The sequence below is a fragment of the Kryptolebias marmoratus genome, linkage group LG1 (assembly GCF_001649575.2).
Source record: "Kryptolebias marmoratus isolate JLee-2015 linkage group LG1, ASM164957v2, whole genome shotgun sequence".
In the NCBI taxonomy this organism is placed as follows: Eukaryota; Metazoa; Chordata; class Actinopteri; order Cyprinodontiformes; family Rivulidae; genus Kryptolebias; species Kryptolebias marmoratus.
Window position 1 is genome coordinate 4,217,930 of NC_051430.1, and position 6,000 is coordinate 4,223,929.

At 42.1% G+C, this 6,000-nt stretch overlaps 1 protein-coding gene across 9 annotated transcripts in view; it reads right to left on the bottom strand.

The window, feature by feature from the left end:
* The window catches only part of cacna1ba (calcium channel, voltage-dependent, N type, alpha 1B subunit, a), a 168,826-nt gene that overhangs the window by 155,503 nt on the left and 7,323 nt on the right, over nucleotides 1-6,000 (bottom strand). The window lies entirely within an intron of this gene.

Sequence of the window (6,000 nt, forward strand, 5' to 3'; positions counted from 1 at the left end):
GGGTCCAAGAGGGAAACCCAGACATCTATCTCTCCAATAAGACTCTCCAAAGCCTCTTGAGGGATCCCAATGCCTTTCAGGCCAGACAGGATATATAATCCCTCCTGCAAGTCTGCCCTGGTGTCTCCACCCAGTGGGACGTACCCAGAAAACCTCAGAAGGAGGCATCCAGGAGGTATCCCAATCAGATGACCAAACTACCTGAACTGACTCCTTTCAATATGGAGGAGCAGCAGCTCTAATCCAAGCTCCTACAAGAAGAGGGAGATCCTCTGACATGGATCAGTTAGCGGACCCGGAATTTCAGCCCAGACACAGGAGTTGACAGATAACTTGTCTTTATTGTACAGCACGGAGAATGCTATGCGTAGCAGGTGGACCTCAGATCGCCGCACTGAGAAGAGACGAGACAGTTTTATTATCCACACGATAACCAGGAAGTAACCACGGACTGAGAAGGTTACACTGACCTGGGTGGTGGTGTGATGGGGACCGGAACCTGATCCTTGTAGGATAGCGGCTGTGAGAAGTCCAGGAACGGAAACGAGGATTAGCGTCTCCGAAAGGTAGGCCGCGGGGGCAAAGCTTAACACTTGGTCGGACGGGCAGGGGTCGAAGCCGGGAGTAACAGAAACAGGCAACGGTACCAGAGGGGCAGGCGAGAAATCCAAGTCCAGGTCACAGGCAGGGGTCGATGTCCAGAAATCCGAAAACCAGCAAGTGTCCGACAGGGGCGAGACGTGAGGAAAAATCCGAGAGACGTGAGCAAGGTCAAGGCACAGGTAGTCAGTCCGAGAACGCTGGAGAATTACTTGCTGTTGGGCTTTCATAATCTGGCACTGGAGGAGAGCAGAGAAGGAGAATATATAGGCCACCGCCCAGGTGTGGGGAAGGTGATCAACAGCGGGCCCAGGTGACAAGAATTAACATGATTATCACAGGCATGGAAAACACAGGCAAGATTATAACATCCTCAGCTTATTTCTACAGCTGAGCAAAGCCACCCTACAAAGGAAGCTCAATTCTGCATATTCAAGTCTATTTTATATTCATATTCTATGGTCATGATCCATACCTCATGACCATAGGTGAGGGTTGGAATGTAGATGGACCAGTAAGTCAAGAGCTTTGCCACGACAGACCAAAGCAACACATTCATTACTGAGAAGGAGACTTATCCCTGACCCAGAGGGAGCATTGCACCTTCAGTCATGGATTAAGGTGAGCTGGTCGAACCCAAAATGTAAGCAGACATGGAAGAACTCAAAGTAAAGCTACTTTATGTACAAATGAACGAAACAAAAAGGCTGACGAGCAGCAACTAAAACTAAATAACAAAAACTTACAAAAACCAGGACTGCTAGAACACGAGGGAAACCAGACAGCACATGGAAGTGACACAATGAACCAGCAGGGAAGTGAAGGACATGAACAGGTTTTAAAAGCCGAGGATGATTTGGAAGCAGGGACAGGTGACTGATTAGGAATGAGGGGCAGGTGTGGGTGGTTGAGGCAGGCTGACAGGGACTAAGCAGAGGAAAGGTGAATGATTACAGGGAACACAAAGGGCACAGAGAACAAGACACAGGAACCAAAAAACAACATTTAAGAAACAATAAACCTAAAACAAAACCCAACCTAAAGACCCCCAAATCCTGATACCTATTTCTGATTGAGAACCATGGCCTCAGACTTACAGGGGATGACTGCCATCCCAGCTTCTTCACACTCAGCTGCGAAAAGCCCCAATGAATTTCATGGCCTAAAGGTGCCAACAGAACCACATCATCTGCTAGGTTCCAAACCAGAACCCCTCCGCTCCATGACTGCACCTTGAGATTCATGAACACCACAAACAAGATCAGAGACAAGGACAGCCCTGAGGACACCCAACCCACGTTGAGAACAAGCTCCACTTTGTACCGAGGATGAGGACACACCTCATGCTTTAATTATACAGGACCCTACTCCTGGAACATCCCCCACAGAATGCCTCAGGGAACACACTCAAAACTGCAAGAAAATTGTGAGAAAAAGCTAATTTTCTGTTGCAGTCTCACAAAATTCTCAATCTCTGCAACCGGTGAGCCATGTGGACGTGTTTTGCCCGAGCAGTTTTTGAAAATCATGACCAATTTTTATGTACATGGCTTGCAAAACTGTATTATAGGTTGTGGACATTATTTCATTGCCTACTTCTGCCATGATTGTACCCACCTTGTCAGCTGCTCCCATGTTTATGATTTAATCTGTTGGAGTACACTTTTAAAATGAAGATGAGCCGATTTGGACCAGTTTTTTATTATTATAATTTCTCATCAACATGGTTAGACTTGGACATTTAGGTTCTAGCTTTAGATGGTTTCCTAATAACATGGATCTCAAAACAGAAAAACAGTTAAAACACTCCTTTATTTAAATCCGACATTATATTAAGCTCCTAAAATAAAGAATATGTTTGCCTAAAAACAGATGCAGAGTGGGTTGTGCTTTATCTGCAAGCAGCAACTGCTTCAAACCCCTGTGCTTAGAGTACGTGTCTCGTGCGTATTTTCCACACTGAGTTAGAAGAAAATGAACAAAATGTAGGCTATTAATTAGAGTGTTGCAGGTGCACCCCTGGACATCTAAGGGCATCACAGACCTGCTATTGCTCAATCGGCCATAATAAATTGCTATTACTCCTATAACGTTTATAACGTTTTCAACTTATCCAGTGAGGCAGGGAGACGAGCCCTGAGTGGCACCTGGAGCTCAGCCTGTTCTGGTGTGACCCGCTCCAGGGACAGTTGGACTGGGGTGATACACCTGTCAAACTGTAACACAGGTGTCATAAGGACAGATCAAGTAGGAAAACTCCTGTTAAGCTGAAGGGAAGCTCTGTACCAGGGATGAGCGATCACTGGAATTTTATTTTTTATTTCATAAACACTTTGTTGTACTTTTTTATTTTGTGAAAGTGCAAAAAGTGGATTTTTGTCTTTTCTAAAGTCAGTTGGCTGTAGTAGTCATCTTAAATTGGGTTGTCTTGAGTTAGTTAGTTGTAAATGTACAGCCAAAGATTGTTTCCTGAAAGTGTTATTGAAATCTGTGCAGTGGTTCAGGGGATATTTAGCTTGACCTGAAATAGTTAATGACAAAACTTTAAACAAAGATCTTGTGCTATCTGTGAGCACTCAGAACATGTGTTGAACAAGACTCTCAGCGACCACCACATCAAAATTTAAGCCGGTGTTTGTAAAATTGACAAAGTTAAAGCACTTGGCTATGGGGGCCGTCTTGAAAGAGATGGCTCTAAAATTAATCAGTTAAAGACATACAAGAGGTGTTCATGACTGGCAGACAGATACACGAGCACATGCACACACACACACACACACACACACCAAGGATAAAAACATCATCATCCACCTTTGCTTTTCAGAGCGGGACAATATTAAATCAGCAGCAAGTTTGGTCATCAACATTCACACTTGTCCTATACATACTGTATAACAGGAAGAGTTAGATTCCTAGGGCGTCCATTTTCATGTGCTAATGTCTACTTAGGGATGAAATATATATATGTAAGTTAGTGTAGTTGCCCTGTTTGATTGTTAACAGATCAGCATTTATGCAGATTGGAGACATTTGTGCAAACCTGATATGGAGAATAGAGCCGTTTCACTGTCTCTGAGGGGTACTTTAGATTCAAACATGACACAGAGAGTTCATTAACACCTTAAGAACTTCAAAAATATCGAATGCTATCCCTTCTTTAATTGGGATGCAAACAAACTGTTCAGGTCCTTGGAAAGACTGTAGATGTGTGGACACATGCACTCACAAACACTGTATATCTGCATCAATCCAGCACAACCAGACTCGTTCCGGAGGATGCTCCATTTTACATTTTCCACCTACCACTTCCCCTTGTTCTCAGCTAACACAAAGAAAGCCTCAGCAACTGGCAGTGATTTCCAAGAGAAGGAGCAGAGGCAGGAATGAGGGGTTGGTCTGTTTATTGTGATGAAGTTCCTAACACCAGCTCAAGATAGTCCAAATAAATCCGTAGCATTACGTAAGAGAAGGTGAACAGGTGCAGAGATCAGTGATCACTCTGTGGATGCATCGTAAGCATCACCCACCCCCCACACTGCAGTCTGCCCTTCATCACTCCTCACAAATGACACCATTCTCAGCCTTCCCATTCAGTCCCACGAGGGCGTGTCTGTTTACACCACACAAAACGAGCAAAAGCTTTTACAGCCTGCAACTTAAACCCTATCAAGTAAAAATGGGAAATGTTCAATGCTCTTTATTTTAGAATTTCCTTAATGATAAAATAAGATACAGATTTTATTGAAACTTTCAGAAAGTAATCACTGGAACTCTGGTTTGACCAAAATGGCTGCACCTCTGTCATTTTTCAACACAAGACGATCTTAGTTTAAAACAGACATGAAAGGCAGTGAGATGAACTCCTTTAAGAAAGGCTTGACTTTTAATCCTTACGGAACTGGACAGGCACTGTGGCGTATTGAAGAAATGTTTTATACAACTGGGAAAATAAAAACTAAATCATTTAAAAAATGTAAAGAACTGCACACATGTTGGAAATGCCTATCACGGTTTGCTGGGGGGTTTTTTTGGTGGAAATACAAATTTACTGGCCTCAGTGGTAGTTCATTTATTCAGACATACACTCGAGTATAATGTTAAAAAAATAATAAAAGCGCATCATCTTGTTATGTTAATAATGGACTAAGTGAGAGAAAGTCATCCAGTGGCATCTGCAAGCCAAAAGTAAAAATGTTGCTCTGCTGTAAGGATAACATTTCATAGGTTTCAGTTGGAATAAAGTGTTTGGGTCAGCTGACGTTTCGTACCAGATTCTGAAGCTTTCCAGAAAGATCTTTTTCTAAGCAGCACCTGGACCATAACTGGACTAATTAGCTGCACAAAACATTTGTCTTCCTATCTTAAGCATACATTCATCCCATCTTCCTCCTCATCTTTAGACAGGAGAGATTACAGCAACAAAGCCCAGATTTCATCACTGTCTCCACTTTCAGCCAACAGGACAGGATCTTCACTTCATCACTCTCTGAACTACAAAAAATGATTTCTTTTCACCCCAGAGGTGAGAATCCGTAGGCTTTACAGAGTCTCAGAGAGAAGTGAAATCTTTGCAACATCAGTCAGTCAAGTGAGTGTTTGAGTTTTAAATCCTGAAGATCAATGTTGGAGGAAGGATTTAAAAGCTTTACTGAACAAACACCTGCTCAAATGCTGTGCAGCTGAAAATCACACACAAAACTGATAAATAATTATAAATTAAAGGTCTAGCATTTCTTGAAGCAATGTATATCACCAAGAAGAGAAAGATCATATTGTGATCGCAGAGTTAAAGCGTTTTTGTCAAACCTTGTAAATGTCATGTCATATCGTGAGAACCAGCTAGATTTGTGTTCAGGATGATCAGCTAACATCACATCTAATTTTAGCCATCTTGGACTGAGTTGACTTCAAGGGTTATTTAGCTGTAGATGTACATCCAATGGTAATTTTCTGAAAGTTTCATTAAAATCAGTCTAATGGTTTCTAAGATATATTGCTAACACAACAAACAATACACACAAATGCATACAGAGACAATTAAAAATATTATCACCCTTTTCCCCTCAGCAGCAGCCAATAAATACAGTCAGAGATTATTAGTTCTGATCCAGATAAATCTTACCACACCTTAAATGAGACTTCCATAAAGATTTACCCTTCGAACTAAAGCATATTTCCTGATTCTATCCATCCGACATCTCAAATTTTCTTTTTAATAAAACTTTAACTGAGGTTATGAGAGAAGAAAACATGGTTTGTACGTACCGCAGTAAAATGAAGGTACCTCTTTTTTGTGCTTAATTTGAAGGAATCAGCTATTGCCCGCTACTGAAGGCAGACAGCAAGAAGTAACAGTTTTGCTCGTGTGTGTCTGTGTGTGTGTGTGTGTGTGTGTGTGTG